Raw genomic sequence first — 19,325 nt, 5'->3', positions numbered from 1 at the left:
ACATTTACACGAATAAACATGTCTGACTTGGAAAAAAGTTCTATATTAATTTATTATGTAGATAGATATTAGCTGTGCTACCCGGCGTTGCCCGGGTATTAAAAATCAGCTTATAAATATTGAGAGATAATGAGAGTTGCCTGCCACTTGCTATTAGCCTGGCATATTGCTAACGGATAATTTGAGTAAACTTACTAATAAGAGCTACCGCTTCTCATGACGCTGTGTCATAATGAAAAGCGGTCACGTATTTGCTCCCATATAGCGACATATATCGCCTACACTCTAGCGTATCCATCTATATATATCGGAACAATTAAGCAACAACTAATCCTGGCTGCAATTGCAGAAATAAGAACACCTGCCCATTACCAGACAATTGCCTAGCGAAATCAGTGATATACCATGCAAGCGTAACAACCACCGATAACTAAAAACCTGTAGCCACATATGTAGGGCTCAGCGACAACAGCTTCAAAATACGATCTAACCATCACAAATCGACATGCAAGGACATATCTTAACGCCACTCTACCGAGCTAAGCAGCTACATATGGGACCTCAAAGAAAGCAGCATCGACTACCACATAACCTAGAAAATTTTATCACATGCCAAGCCTTACCCTAAAAACATTGCAAACATAGCCTTACAAACAAAAAAAATTGCAAGTTATGTACTTTGGAAAAATATTGCATCATTTACAGACCCGAAAAGGCAACTCTAAACAAACTGAACTAATATCTACTTGTAAACATTCAAAGAAACATCTTTCAAGAAATACCGTTACATAATAGACCCCATTCATCTAGCTTTTAATACCTGAGCTTCTATTTCAGTTAACTAGCTAATGCAGAATTTTATGTATAGTCCTCACTAAGCATTTTATCTGATGTGTGTTACACACCTTTTGTTTTGTTTCATTTCACCAAAAGATATGAAAACAAAAACGACAAAAGAAAATAATGATGAGGCCCAAACTGCGCAGTAGCATTGCTAGTCAAGGCGCTGGGTCACAAGTTTACAACGAGCAGCCAGAAACTAGCTAGTCATCACTCTACAGGTACAGCTTGAGGGCACATCTAAAAGTGGGCCCACTCACAACCCTACGCAGTTCATCAAGCAGAGCGTTCCACTGTGCTGACTGCTGATAGACATTCTACGATGACCCGAAGCAGATTTAGAGGGAGGTAGCTTTAGATTTAACAAAGAGCAGCGAGTGGGATATTGATGAATGCGATGTGATTTAAGGCTGTAGAATAATTGATGAGACGCGATGAGAGTTCGAAATTTATAGAATTTATTCACAGTCAAAAGTGAAGATTTTTAAAAAAGTGGGCGTGTGTGTTCTAATTTAGGTTTTTTATGTAAAATCCTGAGAACTCGTTTTTGTAGAAGTTGGAGTTTGTTTAAGTATTTACCTGGGGCGTTACCCCAAGCCTCAATACAGTAACTGAATCTAGAATGAATAAATGCGTTGTAAATTAGAACCAAAATTTTGGGAGGTAAATAACTTGAGCATCTATATAGGAGTCCTAACAAAGGTCTAACACTAATTAAAATTTTGCCTACGTGATCATTCCATGATAAGTTTGTATCAATGTGAACACCAAGAAATTTTACACTTTCGACTTGGTTTAAAATTTTACCATGCAAAGTTAAAGCGATCCTAGGAAATTTGTATTTATTTTGTTGGTCCTTTAATATCATAAAGTTTGCTTTGTCTACATTTAATGTTAGTTTATTCGTAGTACACCATTTTTGGATTTCATTCAGTTCATTATTTACTGCAGAAGTCTGCTCATCTAAGTCTTCGGATTCTAAAAACAAGTTTGTATCATCGGCATACAAGATGGGAGTAAAAACCGCTAAAATGTTTGGTAAATCGTTTATATAAATTAAAAAAAGTGTAAGGCCAAGTATGGATCCCTGGAAACACCACATGTAATGCTTAGTTCATCAGAAAAATTTTGTCCAATAATGGTGACTTGCTTTCGTTGAGAAAGAAAGTTTTCCACCCAGTTAATAGAATTTGAACTAAACTTTAGCTGTTTCAGCTTATATAAAAGAATTTTCAGGTTTTCAGAATTTTCCTATTTTCAAAACCTAAGAGTTTCATAGGTTTGTGTAATACCTATGAAACTTTTAGTAACTTTTTGCTTAGTCAAATTTTATTAAATTTCTTACCAAATTTATAGTAAGCTCTACTTTAGTATCGAGCACTTTATGCTGACTTTTAGCCTATACTTTATTCTATATATATATATATATATATATATATATATATATATATATATATATATATATATATATATATATATATACAGTCAAACATAGATAACTCACCCGCGGATACGTGAACACATTGTTAACTCAAACAGATTTGTTCGGTCTGTTCCCACGCAATGATAAATTGCTTTAGATAACTCGAACTTAGCATCATTAACTCGAACAGTTTTTTGCTCAACGGTTACCGAGACGGTTGTTATCACTTTAGAATATCACTTTATTCCAAGCCATAGCGATAAAACTCAACGTTTAGTAGTTCTTAGGCGTTGTTATTACCATCATTGGCAAAATATTTTCGTTAACAACTTTTCTAAAGGTTTGCAAAAAGCCCAATTTTACCAGACATCTGCTTTGCGATGGCCTCTCAAAAGCAAGAAAAAGGGTGGAAACATTCGGATAAACTTAAAGTAAAATCAGCAAAATTGATCTTGCTTAAAATGCTCAGAAGGAAAATATGTCTTTTTTTAGCGTTTTAACCGCGATCAAGTTTTGCCATTTTTAATCTGAAAACGTCCTAGCAGTCACATCACCTAAAACAACAAACAAATCTCAAGTGATAGAAAAATATCTATACTTTATGATAAAATTTTTTAAAACTTTACATAAAAGGCCCTTTAACTAGCAATAAGCAATCTATGCTTTTGATTTATACATGTACTAGTTGCATTACCCGTGTTCGGGAACAGATTTACACTAAAAACAATAGTTTTATTGAGAGCTGTCTTTCATACTGTAAAACAACTCCAAATACGCAATCTACTGAAATTTTTGTGCTGATCAGACTGCATACACATATGCAGTCGTACATGTCAATAATGTTGGAGAGACCAATGGAAATATGCAATGTGTTTTACAGCTAGTCTACAATGCATCAGTCTCGAACTACTCAAATCGGAGTTGTCCTAATTTTGTACACAGAACTGATAATGAAATTGACATTGCGAGGCAAACTGAAGTTCTTCAAACTGGCTGTATTGAAAAGTTTTACATATTTTAAAAAATTCTAGAAAATATTTTGCTATTGCACTGCTAAGCTATCGCCAGCATTTATTGAATTGAGACTTCTACATGCTTAAAACACTAACCATGACTCACCAGTTCTTCGTCTATAACCTGCGTTTTGACATGGTATATACAAACTGTGCAGCAGTAATGTGGTTGTGTTGATAAAATTTATTATCAGTAAAATCTACTATATAAACTACATATATGGCCTCTCGCCTTTCCAACGTGAGGCATTACATTTAGAGCATTTTTGGACATTCGTCCCATAGAAAAATTCGGCCCTATACTGTGTTGCAGGACTGTAGTCAAGTGCGAAGTTTTCTGCCCATACACGGCGCCTGGTAGCAGCTGCTGTAGTTAGTGCATCTCGCTGTTGTCACCGTTTCATCTGCTCTGAAGATTCAGCTCGCCGAGCAGCTGTTGTAGCTAGTGCGTCATGTTCTTGTCGCAGCTGCATCTGCTCGGAGGTTTCTGCACGTCTGGCCGCTGTAGCGGCTGCTCTGAGCCGTTTGAGTCGCTGCTAGGTCGGTTCAGCAGTTTCTGCACTTCTAGCAGCTGCAGCATCTATAATTCTGGCCTGCTCTTGATGTACCTGTGTTTGTTCAGCGGTTTCTGCTCTTCTAGCAGCTGTTATTCTGTTTCGTTGTAGGCGTAGCTGTGTTTGCTCTGCAGTTTCTGCACCTCTAGCAGATGCAGTAGCTGTTCTGTTTCGTTGTAGGCGTAGCTGTGTTTGTTCTGCAATTTCTGCACTTCTGGCAGCTGCAGTAGCAGTTCTGTTTCGTTGTGGGCGTAGCTGTGTTTGCTCTGCAGATTCTACGAAAATCAATCTGTTCTTGCATTTGGGCAGTAGGCTTTTTGGGAGGCATTGTACTGCTTCAAGCATTTCTAAAACTGAATGAGATGGTGTGCTTTTTTGTAATATACGCTGCTCGCTTTCTTCTCACCGTTGCCTATCGCAACGCTTGGAGTGCCCGTGCAAGTTCTGTAGTAGCTGTAGTTTTGTAGTACTCGTAGCTGGAAAAAAAGGAAAAGTAACCCAGCTCCGGAAGGAAATGAACACGTTTATTATCACAAACAGTGGCAAATCCAACGTTTTCAACCCTTTCACTGAAGTAGACTTATACGTTTTTTATGGTCGACTGCCATAGACACATTTTTGCGACTTTCCCAGCAATTGCTAGTAACTGAATTTTATTATTCGTTGATAACATAACCAACGATCTTTAAGACTTTTATGGTAGTGACTGTGTTGTCCAAAGATTTCTCTATAAAATTAGCCTAAAATTTAATTTTAAATCTTTGTTTGAGAATTTCCAACTTAAAAACAACCATTTTTTGTGTATGTTTTGAAAATGCCCCCGAGTTAGAAAACAATTACTTATGTTGATGACATTATAGCCGATTCAGATTTTTGTGATTACACAGATAATTAAAATGCACAATGTATAGATACAATGGAGTTTTTTCATAGCAGTGCTTGTTAAAATGTTGGCAAAATGAGATATATAACCAAAACAAACGTTCTAGATGGAGTTTGAAATTGAAAAAATATTGTATACCTATGAAGCAATATTGGAAAAATGCCTGGCAGTAGGCCGATAGCTAAATTTGTACGTGGACGCAAGTGAAAGGGTTATGTATTGGAAGTGTGGCAATTCATAGACAATACAACATTGAATAAGAAGTACTTACCTTTTTGATGTGGAAGTTTAGTAGGTGAGAACTGTGTTTTTTCCAGTGACCGGAAAAAACAAACGTTTACGTGACCTTCTCGGTACACGTTGGCAGTAAATATTAATTGCATGTAAATTACTACTCATAAGTTTATTTTATTTAATGAGTAGTACATTTGTATAGCTGTATAGGCACCTTTGTATAGGCCGCGAAACTCAGAATGGTGTTTTTAACGCGGCAGCAACTTTGCTTTTTCAAACGGAACAGTGCCATTGGTCACTGTAAAGAGGCGGGCTAACCAGAGATGACGTGATTTTTGTGCAAAAACGATGAATAGGTTATGTATAGAGGCGCACTAACCGGAGATTCCCGTTAATGCGCCTTAGCGGTGAAATAAAAAACCACAGAATAGCCGCACCCTTATTTAAGCTGCATAGATCACAAACCATCATAAAAAGTAGCGGCTAATAGTCCGAAAAGCACGGTACTCTATAAGGTGGACACACACACACACACACACCACACACCACAGACACCATACACCACACACACCACACCCCACACACACACAGAGACAACGATTGCTGTTTATATAGTAGATGTAGTTTGTATATGTACATGTATCTACTGATAAATACATGCACTTGTGACAATGCTATGATAATTTGAACACTTTTGCTCGGTCTCGTGAAGTTTGAGTTATTCACGTTGACTGTGTATACATGTTTATATGTTAGTTCAAGGTAATTAAGTTAATAAGAGAACTCAAATTTTTACGAGTTGAGTATAATAAAACTAAACGACTTTTACAGCTAAAATTTCTCTCGGCAGCTACAACGTTGTTTGCGTATATACAACATATATACGTATATACATACATATGTATGTGTATACGTATATATATAAGTATATACATATGTATGTATATACGTATATATATGCACGTATAGATAAATATATACTGATGCGAACAACTGTGAAGTATGCATGAAAACATCTAACATGCATGCTGATCAGTCATTTAGTCCTCTACATACATATCCATTACCGTGGAGTTATCTTCTATACACCATATATGGTACATACACCTATACCCCTACATACATATGCTATCGGTACAGTTTTTAATCTATGATATTAAAGATCTTGTCAATAGAAAGTATAAGAGTGAATGAAAACAATTTGTCATTTACTGAAAACATATTCTACACAAGAAGTAGCTGGTCATCTTTTCTCACTAACATGAGCTATTCACATCAATTCTATGCCTCAATTTTTATAGTACATCGTGAGGCTTATTGCTTATTAGGTCTGCATGATTCAGTGGCCACCCGTATGCACCTCACTTACCATATTTCTGCTGTAATCGACTCACCATGAGTAATGCAGTGTTACCACATTGTTTTCATTCGTTAAAGGTTCTTGCAGTATTTTGTTCAGATATCTTTACATGGTAAACATATTGAATTTTCTTTCTGCAAAACTTTCGTTCACTTGCATTTCGAGCCTTCCAAGAAACTTGTTAAGATAGACTCAGATTCACCACGGAAATAGATCATTCTGGCAGTATAAATATGGGTATGCTCATATTGCACTTAATTTTTGTCATATACATGGCTAAAATTTAAGCCAAGAGTGTGATACTGTATATCAATAGTGGCCATATCATATTGTTATTGTGAAAGTCTGTGAAGTGTAATATTATTGAAACTTTTGTTACGCTTCTGTCAAACTTATTTAAATGCCTTGTAATGAACTTATTTGAATATAAAACTTTTATTGAGAAAGATTTAAAAAAAACAGCTCATTTAGAACCTATTTTAGCGGCATTCAAAATACGGAAACAATGCATTTTTTTAATCATTACTCTCATGATCTGTGTAAGACTAAGGTATTGCATAGATGTAAATAAAAAAGCCTAGTTGGTAGCATTTGAATGCACCATTTTGGAAAGGTAGACTGACGGAGGCAAATCCATCATGTGTTTTGGCATAAGTGATACTGTATATGAAAACGCTATTATTGCATAAAGTTTGTGAAATTATCGTGGCATTTCTTGTAATGATGCCTTTTGGCATTATCAAAGGCAGACTTTTTCTTATAAAAAGGTCAAAAGTTTTATGTAGCGTAAAAGCTTCTAAAGTGCTTATTTTGCTACACTTTCACTTTCTTTTAGACTTATTTTGCATCACTTTCACTTTCTTTTACGCTTATTTTGCATCACTTTCACTTTCTTTTACACTTATTTTGCATCACTTTCACTTTCTTTTACGCTTATTTTGCATCACTTTCACTTTCTTTTAACACTTATTTTGCATCACTTTCACTTTCTTTTATACTTATTTTGCATCACTTTCTCTTTCTTTTACGCTTATTGTGCATCACTTTCACTTTCTTTCAAGCTTATTTTGCATCACTTTCACTTTCTTTTACGCTTATTTTGCATCACTTCCACTTTCTTTTAAGATTATTTTGCATGACTTTTACTTTCTTTCAAGCTTATTTTGCATCCACTTTCTCTTTCTTTTACGCTTATTTTGCATCCCTTTTACTTTCTTTTACGCTTATTTTGCATCACTTTCACTTTCTTTTACGCTTATTTTGCATCCGCTTTCACTTTCTTTCACGCTTATTTTGCATCCCTTTCACTTTCTTTCACGCTTATTTTGCATCACTTTTACTTTCTTTCAAGCTTATTTTGCATCCACTTTCTCTTTCTTTTACGCTTATTTTGCATCACTTTCACTTTCTTTTATGCTTATTTTGCATCACTTTCACTTTTTTTTATGCTTATTTTGCATGACTTTCATTTTCTTTTACACTTATTTTGCATCACTTTCACTATTTTATGCTTATTTTGCATCACTTTCACTTTCTTTTATGCTCATTTTGCTTCACTTTCACCTTCTTTTATGCTTATTTCGCATCACTTTCACTTTCTTTTATGCTTATTTTGCATGACTTTCACTTTCTTTTACACTTATTTTGCATCACTTTCACTTTCTTTTATACTTATTTTGCATGACTTTCATTTTCTTTTACACTTATTTTGCATCACTTTCACTATTTTATGCTTATTTTGCATCACTTTCACTTTCTTTTATGCTCATTTTGCTTCACTTTCACCTTCTTTTATGCTTATTTCGCATCACTTTCACTTTCTTTAATGCTTATTTTCTATATCTTTCATTGCATTACTATAGCTGTTATAGTATATCAACACTATAGCTGTTTAATAGTATATCAATACTTTAGTTGTTATAGTAAATCAACACTATAACTGTTATAGTATATCAACACTATAGTTGTTTAGTATATCAACGCTATAGTTGTTATAGTATATCAACACTATAGTTGTTATAGTATATCAACGCTATAGTTGTTATAGTATATCAACACTATAGTTGTTATAGTATAGCAACACTATAGTTGTTATAGTATATCAACGCTATAGTTGTTATAGTATATCAACGCTATAGTTGTTATAGTATATCAACGCTATAGTTGTTATAGTATATCAACACTATAGCTGTTATAGTATATTAACACTATAACTGTTATGGTATATCAACACTATAGTTGTTATAGTATATCAACACTATAGTTGTTATAGTACATCAACACTGTAGTTGTTATAGTTTATCAACACTATAGTTGTTATAGTATATCAACACTATAGTTGTTATAGTATATCAACACTATAGTTGTTATAGTTTATCAACACTATAGTTGTTATAGTATATCAACACTATAGTTGTTATAGTATATCAACACTATAGTTGTTATAGTATATCAACACTATAGTTGTTATAGTATATCAACACTATAGTTGTTATAGTATATTAACACTATAGTTGTTATAGTATATCAACACTATAGTTGTTATAGTATATCAACACTCTAGTTGTTATAGTTTATCAACACTATAGCTGTTATAGTATATCAACACTATAGTTGTTATAGTATATCAACACTATAGCTGTTATAGTATATCAACACTATAGTTGTTATAGTATATCAACACTATAGTTGTTATAGTATATCAACACTATAGTTGTTATAGTATATTAACACTATAGTTGTTATAGTATATCAACACTATAGTTGTTATAGTATATCAACACTCTAGTTGTTATAGTTTATCAACACTATAGCTGTTATAGTATATCAACACTATAGTTGTTATAGTATATCAACACTATAGCTGTTATAGTATATCAACACTATAGTTGTTATAGTATATCAACACTATAGTTGTTATAGTATATCAACACTATAGTTGTTATAGTATATTAACACTATAGTTGTTATAGTATATCAACACTATAGTTGTTATAGTATATCAACACTCTAGTTGTTATAGTTTATCAACACTATAGCTGTTATAGTATATCAACACTATAGTTGTTATAGTACATCAACACTGTAGTTGTTATAGTATATCAACGCTATAGTTGTTATAGTATATCAACGCTATAGTTGTTATAGTATATCAACACTATAGTTGTTATAGTATATCAACACTCTAGTTGTTATAGTATATCAACACTATAGTTGTTATAGTATATCAACGCTATAGTTGTTATAGTATATCAACACTATAGTTGTTATAGTACATCAACACTATAGTTGTTATAGTATATCAACACTATAGTTGTTATAGTATATCAACGCTATAGTTGTTATAGTATATCAACACTATAGTTGTTATAGTATATCAACACTATAGTTGTTATAGTTTATCAACACTATAGTTGTTATAGTATATCAACACTATAGTTGTTATAGTATATCAACACTATAGTTGTTATAGTATATCAACACTATAGTTGTTATAGTATAGCAACACTATAGTTGTTATAGTATATCAACACTATAGTTGTTATAGTATATCAACGCTATAGTTGTTATAGTATATCAACGCTATAGTTGTTATAGTATATCAACACTATAGCTGTTATAGTATATTAACACTATAACTGTTATAGTATATCAACACTATAGTTGTTATAGTATATCAACACTATAGTTGTTATAGTACATCAACACTGTAGTTGTTATAGTTTATCAACACTATAGTTGTTATAGTATATCAACGCTATAGTTGTTATAGTATATCAACACTATAGTTGTTATAGTATATCAACACTATAGTTGTTATAGTATATCAACACTATAGTTGTTATAGTATATCAACACTATAGTTGTTATAGTATATCAACACTATAGTTGTTATAGTATAGCAACACTATAGTTGTTATAGTATATCAACACTATAGTTGTTATAGTATATCAACACTATAGTTGTTATAGTATATCAACGCTATAGTTGTTATAGTATATCAACGCTATAGTTGTTATAGTATATCAACACTATAGTTGTTATAGTATATCAACACTATAGTTGTTATAGTATATCAACACTATAGTTGTTATAGTATATCAACACTATAGTTGTTATAGTATATCAATACTATAGTTGTTTAGTATATCAACGCTATAGTTGTTATAGTATATCAACACTATAGTTGTTATAGTATATCAACACTATAGTTGTTATAGTATATCAACGCTATAGTTGTTATAGTATATCAACACTATAGTTGTTATAGTATAGCAACACTATAGTTGTTATAGTATATCAACACTATAGTTGTTTAGTATATCAACGCTATAGTTGTTATAGTATATCAACACTATAGTTGTTATAGTATATCAACACTATAGTTGTTATAGTATATCAACGCTATAGTTGTTATAGTATATCAACACTATAGTTGTTATAGTATAGCAACACTATAGTTGTTATAGTATATCAACACTCTAGTTGTTATAGTTTATCAACACTATAGCTGTTATAGTATATCAACACTATAGTTGTTATAGTACATCAACACTGTAGTTGTTATAGTTTATCAACACTATAGTTGTTATAGTATATCAACGCTATAGTTGTTATAGTATATCAACACTGTAGTTGTTATAGTATATCAACGCTATAGTTGTTATAGTACATCAACACTGCAGTTGTTATAGTTTATCAACACTATAGTTGTTATAGTATATCAACACTATAGTTGTTATAGTATATCAACACTATAGTTGTTATAGTATATCAACACTATAGCTGTTATAGTATATCAACACTATAGTTGTTATAGTATATCAACACTATAGTTGCTATAGTATATCAACACTATAGCTGTTATAGTATATCAACACTATAGTTGTTATAGTATATCAATACTGTAGTTGTTATAGTATATCAACACTCTAGTTGTTATAGTATATCAACACTATAGCTGTTATAGTATATCAACACTATAGTTGTTATAGTATATCAACACTATAGCTGTTATAGTATATCAACACTATAGTTGTTATAGTTTATCAACACTATAGTTGTTATAGTATATCAACGCTATAGTTGTTATAGTATATCAACGCTATAGTTGTTATAGTATATCAACACTATAGTTGTTATAGTATATCAACGCTATAGTTGTTATAGTATATCAACGCTATAGTTGTTATAGTATATCAACACTATAGTTGTTTAGTATATCAACGCTATAGCTGTTATAGTATATCAACACTATAGTTGTTTAGTATATCAACGCTATAGCTGTTATAGTATATCAACACTATAGCTGTTATAGTATATCAACACTATAGTTGTTATAGTATATCAACACTATAGTTGTTATAGTATATCAACACTATAGCTGTTATAGTATATTAACACTATAGTTGTTATAGTATATGAACACTATAGTTGTTATAGTATATCAACACTATAGTTGTTATAGTATATCAACACTATAGTTGTCATAGTATATCAACACTATAGTTGTTATAGTATATCAACACTATAGTTGTCATAGTATATCAACACTATAGTTGTTATAGTATATCAACACTATAGTTGTTATAGTACATCAACACTATTATTTTATAGTATATCTCCACTATAGTTGTTATAGTATATGAACACTATAGCTTTTATAGTATAACAACGCTATAGTTGTTATGATAGTATCTTGAGATCTTCGAAATGTCCTGGTTAATTCCTGGTTAGTGATTTAATTTGGTAGTAATGAGAGTTTAGTTAAGGAACTTTCAATATCCAAAAACCTACTGGCGTTCCAATGTACCTGCAACAGGTACTACTGGCACCCCATATACCTGCAACAGATGATATTGGCACCCCAATATACCTGCAACAGATTATATTGGCACCCCAATATACCTGCAACAGATGATATTGGCACCCCAATATACCTGCAACAGATGATATTGGCTAGGCACTGTCACTGACATTTTCCTTTCTTAGAAAATGCGTCTACTTCATGTTGTCCTTCTTATATACTTCTCTATATATATTTATATACAGAAGTTTGTTGTCGTTTTATATGTCTAGCTATAGTTATTAAGATCTTGGAATTAAGAGTCCGCAAAATGATAGATTTGAACACACGGAGATTGGTACAGCAAATTTAAAATCCAGGCACTCTACCACTGAGCTATATAACACGTAAAGAGCTAAGTTGTCATCTTATACCCTATAGCGCATGCAAAGACTAACTATTTTAGCATTGCGCCAATGCATTACAATGCCCCTCTTGAGAAATTTTTTTTAGATTTAAGTACATGCAGCACGATGCTTCTTCGTCATTTTGCATTAGGGCTCATTTGTTTCGCCCCGAGATATCAACCACAATTTATCTCGAACTTACAATTTGGCATTTTGTGTACTGATAATATACGTCATTAAAAGATATACGTTGCTCGCCATGGCGATTTCAGCATAATCTGTTAAAGTAACTTTTCTTGAACTTTTATTTTCTGTTTTTGTAAAGTTCAACTGCTATATCACGGTCAAGGCCAATTCTTCTCACGCGGAAACTTGTATGATCTTCGTAGGAAGAGCCTCAACACTCTCTCTCCGTTTGGTCAGACAAAGACAGTATAATAACTCGTTTAAACATTTGTACCAGTATTGAGATGTACCAGTATCGTCTTATTCAAAGTATTGATGGATAGCTTCAGGTGGAATAGTAACATTTGTACCAGTATTGAGGGGTACCAGTATCGTCTTATTCAAAGTATTGATGGATAGCTTCGGGTGGAATAGCAACATTTGTACCAGTATTGAGGGGCACCAGTATCGTCTTATTCAAAGTATTGATGGATAGCTTCGGGTGGAATAGCAACATTTGTACCAGTATTGAGGGGTACCAGTATCGTCTTATTCAAAGTATTGATGGATAGCTTCGGGTGGAACAGCAACATTTGTACCAGTATTGAGGGGTACCAGTATCGTCTCATTCAAAGTATTGATGGATAGCTTCGGATGGAACAGTAACATTTGTACCAGTATTGAGGGGTACCAGTATCGTCTTATTCAAAGTATTGATGGATAGCTTCGGGTGGAATAGTAACATTAGTACCAGTATTGAGGGGTACCAGTATCGTCTTATTCAAAGTATTGATGGATAGCTTCGGGTGGAATAGTAACATTTGTACCAGTATTGAGGGGTACCAGTATCGTCTTATTCAAAGTTTTGATGGATAGCTTCGGGTGGAATAGTAACATTAGTACCAGTATTGAGGGGTACCAGTATCGTCTTATTCAAAGTATTGATGGATAGCTTCGGGTGGAATAGTAACATTTGTACCAGTATTGAGGGGTACCAGTATCGTCTTATTCAAAGTTTTGATGGATAGCTTCGGGTGGAGTAGTAACATTTTTTATACACACACGCTTCTATGCGAGAATTGTTATTATTAATTCAACATATTCAGGATTTTTATTTTGTTTTCTCAGTTCGTACTAATTGCATCATTACCAAACTACCTTTTATTGTAATCGTAGCAAAACAGACTAAACTTAGCTATTACTTACTAATTGTTTCACATTTACATTTAAACCTTTTGTATTTGTTTTATTTTTTTCACCTGCGCAAAACATCTTTCTCATGATATGAAGTTTGAAAGTTACAGTTGTTCGACAAAGTTTGAAAACTTCACAGCTGATTTTATTTTCTCTCCTAATTAACTTCAACTACACAAAAAACTTTTCTCATAATATGTAGTTTGAAAGTTAGAATGGTAAATTTTGTTATATGTTGAATACAAATCAATTTTTTGTCCAAAGACTTTTTTATTACCTTGGCAACGCCGGGTAGTACAGCTAGTATACATATATACGTGATCTTATTCCACAGGCAAACCAGGTCATGGATCCTGTTTGAGTAGGACTCAGTTTGCAAGTTGGCGTGACAGGAAATAGTCTCTGGAGTGACGGATACAGCCAGGAAAGCTGGTCTATGCATGCAAATACCTCCTAGGATCGAAAGTTTTATATATATATATATATATATATATATATATATATGCATGTACATATGTATATATATATTTGTATATATATACGTATATATACATATATATATGTACATATATATATATGTATATATACACGTATATATATACACAGCTGTATATATACTAGCTGTGCTGCCCGGCGTTGCCCGGGTAATAAAAAAGTCTGCACAGAAAATTGATTTGTATTTAACATATAACAACATTTACCATTCTAACTTTCAAACTACTTATCTTGAGAGAAGTGTTTTGCGTAGTAGAAATGAATTAAGAGAAAAATGAAAACAACTGTATGGGTTTTAAAACTTTTTCAAACAACCGTAGCTTTCACGCTATTAGCCTGGCACAATGCCAATGGAAAATTCCAGTAAGCTGCTAGGCTTCTAATGACGGTACTCCATGACATTGTGTCAGCATTGTTGTCCAGCTGCAGTTATTCTAATGATAGCTATAGTCGGAATGCAGACAGACATACGACATACGACAAACGGACATACTTTGAGAAATATATATGTACTAGCTGTGCCATCCGGTGTTGCCCGTGTAATAGAAGAGTCTGGACAGAAAAATGATTTGTATTTAACATATAACAACATTTGTCATTCTAATTTTCAAACTACATATCATGAGAAAAGTTTTTTGTTTTATAAACAATAAGAAGTAGTGAAAGTTTTTGCTATTAGCCAGTTTAATAATGTGAGCAAACAGCTTCTCGTGACGTTATGCTACGACCCGCTTCATACGCAAAGCAGTTAGGTATTTGCGCTCATATAATAACTTATTATGTCAAGCTAGCAATTCGATTTGTGTAGTCTAGTGGGCAAGACATCAGAATGGCAAATAGCAGGGTCCCAGATTGAATCTACTCCGGTACGGAATATTTATTCCAAAATTTTAAGACCTATAGCCGGACAATCAATCCTACAAACATATGACAAACTTTGAGAAATATATCTATATAAACGTATATATGTGTACATATATATACACACATGTACATATATAGTACATATACGTACATAAACCATATACTGTACACTTACGTACATATACCTGAACGTAGATGTATACATATACGTTCAGGAACATAAACCTGATGTACCATATACATGAAAAATTTTAGCCGTAAGGGTTGTTAAGTTTCAATATACTCAACTCATAGAGTTTTGAGTTTTCTTTTTAACTTAATTACCTTGAACTAACACATAAACATATATATACAGTCAAACATGGATAACTCAAACATTACGAGACCGAGCGAAAGTGTTCGCGTTATCAGAGAGTTCAAGTTATCAGAGCACTGTCACAAGTGCGTGTATTTATCAGTAGATACATGTACATATACAAACTATATGTAAATCAAAAGCATAGATTGCTTATTGCTAGTTAGAGGGCCTCTCATGTAAAGTTTAAAATTTTTTATCAGGAAGTATAGATGTTTTTCTATCACTTGAGATTTGTTTGTTTGTTTTAGGTGATGTGACTGGCAGGACAGTTTCAGATTAAAAATGGCAAAACTTGATTGCGGTTAAAACGCTCAAAAAAGACATCTTTTTCTTCTGAGCGATTTAACCAAAGTCAATCTTGCTGATTTTACTTTAAGTTTATACGAAGGTTTCCACGCTTTTCCTTGCTTTTGAGAGGCCTTCGCAAAGTGGATGTCTGGAAAAATTGGACCTTTTGCAAACATTTAGAAAAGTTGCTAATGAAAATATTTTTTGGATGATGGTAATAATGACAACTAAGAAAACTAAAAGTTAATGTTTATTTCTGTGGCTCGGAATGAAGCGATATTCTAAAGTGATAACAACCGTCTCGTTAGCCTTTGGGCAAAAACTGTATTAATACGCTACCTTTATTTGAACGTCACCTCGACTAGACCATCAATATAGGAGAGGGGTTGACAAATAGAGCGCCACTCTTTAATTGAATGCCATCTCTATTTGACAGCCACTTTGAAATTCTTTGATTTTCACGAACCTATAATAAAAATTGATCAGTAGAAGTGTCCATAAAATCGTACTTTTAATGACTCGGCTACATCAATAACAATTAATTACTCCGTGGTTGTTGTGAGTACCAAAGTTTGTTTTCTAACACCCAAGCTTAGTTTTTTTTTAAACCAATGTCATAGAAATAATTAATAGATGTAATTGTATCAGGCTAATAGTAGTTCCTTGTTCAGCGCAGTCTTGATACTTTGACGTATGGGAAAAACGGTTTAAAATTGCAATGGACTCTGTGCTATTATTTTCAGACTATAACATGTGCTAAGCGAGCATGTGTCTAAGAGTTCATCATTATTATCGCGAAAAGTTTCTCAAATAGCAAACTTTAAAAGTTTTGCTCTGCTAAAAAGTTGTTTGACTGATAATACCGACTAGTTCAGCAGTGCAGAAGGGAAGTTCAGGTCAGAGTTATGATCAGAAGACACTGTGGAAAGTATTAAACAGCCAGAAAAAGATGATTCCATAAAAAAGCAACAACCAGAATGCAACTTGCCGGCCAAACAATGCAAATATTTTTGTTTCAAAAATGTTAATTTTTGTTTCGGTATGCATTATAATCAAGGTTTGTTTATGTCACTTGGCTTTGAATATATGTTTGTAGCATTTTATAGATTATCATTATTTTATAACTTATAAATTTTCAAGCTTATAGCATATTGTTTGATAACATCATAGCGGTTATCTAAACTCTGCTTACAATGAATCGATGCTCATAACTCCTTTCTATTGCACATAAAAACTAGTTGTGGCTGCAAACTGTATGCTTTCAAATTTAGAATTAGACAAAAAATTGAAAGCTCCAACCAATTGCAATGCAGGCTATTAGATCATCATAGGTTAATTGCAACCAATACATACCAACTGATAGAGATATTTTTTAGCTTCCATCTAATGCATATTTATTTAGAGATCTACGATAAGCGAGAGGTAAGTTATAGCAGATCTATTGCACCAAAACAGTTCATGTCGCTCTGTTCAAAAGGGAGTGCAAAATATAGGCAACTTCACTTTGCCCATAAAATAGTTAAATTTATTATTCCAAAATTACCACACTATATTTGAACGTCATTTTTTAAAAACACCACCACAATGGAGGTTGAAAAACAGAGCACCGTGGCATTCAAATAATGGATTACGGTAGTCTAATCTAACCTAGGTTAATCTGGTCTAATAAAATCTAATTTTGTTCAATCTAATCTAGTCTAACTTGCTATAATATAATTTAGCTACTCTAATTTAGCCTAGTAATAACCTTGTGTAATGTAGTGTAGTATTTTAGTTTATATTTTAGTGTAGCATAAAGACCCGTTATATGTGATTCAAAAAGGCTTTACTTCATTTATGTAGACGCAGATTTACTAAAAAAACAGCTACACTATAAGTCTTGTAATGCATGAAAAAGACAGAAATTGACATGTACTTGTGACAAAAACAGAAATAGACATGTATTTGTGACAAAAACATAGTACTATGTAATGCAGCTTTCATATTATCGGCTAGGAAAACTGCGCATAAAGATGGATCTCTGGGAACCAAAAGCTTTATGACAATATAAATAATTTTGTCACAATAAAAGCTATGCTAGTAAGGAAACGAAACCACATGCACAAAGAGCTAAGCTTTAAGTAACCAGTAGTCAGCAGCTACAGACCATCATAGCGTCATCTAGTAACAAGCAACTCAAGAGAGAAGTCAGAAAACGGTGCAACAAGACAACCTGTCAAAGTTCTACTCGACCTCTTTGTTTTCTGTGACATCGGCCACTCGGTTCATAGACCGTGTTGGCAGATGCTATCTCACCTTTATGCAGTTTGCATTTGCCTGTAAATTTTTAAAACACTGCTCAAATATACTTAACACAAATGGTGTGAACAGTTTGTTGAAAGGCTTTATAGCGCAACTAACTTTTATCCACTTACTATTATGCTGATATAAATTGCTTACAAAAAAACATGATGAGAGAGAGAGAGCAAGATCAGCTGCAGATTAAACAGTGTAGTAAAAAAAAGGAGATTTGAGAGAGAGAGAGAGTGAAAAAAAGAGGGGGGAAGAGGAGAGAGAGAGGAGAGAGAGAGAGAGGAGAGAGAGAGGAGAGAGAGAGGAGAGAGAGAGGAGAGAGAGAGAGGAGAGAGAGAGGAGAGAGAGAGGAGAGAGAGAGGAGAGAGAGAGAGGAGAGAGAGAGAGAGAGGAGAGAGAGGAGAGAGAGGAGAGAGAGAGGAGAGAGAGGAGAGAGAGAGAGAGGAGAGAGAGAGGAGAGAGAGAGGAGAGAGAGAGAGAGAGAGAGGAGAGAGAGAGAGAGAGAGAGAGAGAGAGAGAGAGAGAGAGAGAGAGGAGAGAGAGAGGAGAGAGAGGAGAGAGAGGAGAGAGAGAGGAGAGAGAGAGGAGAGAGAGAGGAGAGAGAGAGGAGAGAGAGAGAGAGGAGAGAGAGGAGAGAGAGAGGAGAGAGAGAGAGAGAGAGAGAGAGAGGAGAGAGAGAGGAGAGAGAGAGGAGAGAGAGAGGAGAGAGAGAGAGGAGAGAGAGAGAGAGAGGAGAGAGGAGAGAGAGAGGAGAGAGAGAGAGGAGAGAGAGAGGAGAGAGAGAGAGGAGAGAGAGAGAGGAGAGAGAAGAGAGAGAGAGGAGAGAGAGAGGAGAGAGAGAGAGGAGAGAGAGAGGAGAGAGAGAGGAGAGAGGAGAGAGAGAGAGAGAGAGAGGAGAGAGAGAGGAGAGAGAGAGGAGAGAGAGGAGGGAGAGAGGGGAGAGAGGGGAGAGAGGGAAGAGAGGGGAGAGAGAGGGAGAGAGAGAGAGGAAGAGAGAGAGAGAGAGGAGAGAGAGGGGGGAAAGTGAGAAGGAGAGAAAGGGGGAGAGAGAGGGAGAGAGAGGAAGAGAGAGAGAGGGGGAGAGAGAGGGGGGAAAGAGAGGGGAGAGAGAGGAGGAGAGAGGGGAGAAAGAAGGGAGAGAGATGGGAGAGAGAGGGGAGAGCAAGGGG

Source organism: Watersipora subatra, chromosome 10 (genome assembly GCF_963576615.1).
Source record: "Watersipora subatra chromosome 10, tzWatSuba1.1, whole genome shotgun sequence".
NCBI lineage: Eukaryota > Metazoa > Bryozoa > Gymnolaemata > Cheilostomatida > Watersiporidae > Watersipora > Watersipora subatra.
This window is presented reverse-complemented; position numbering follows the sequence as displayed.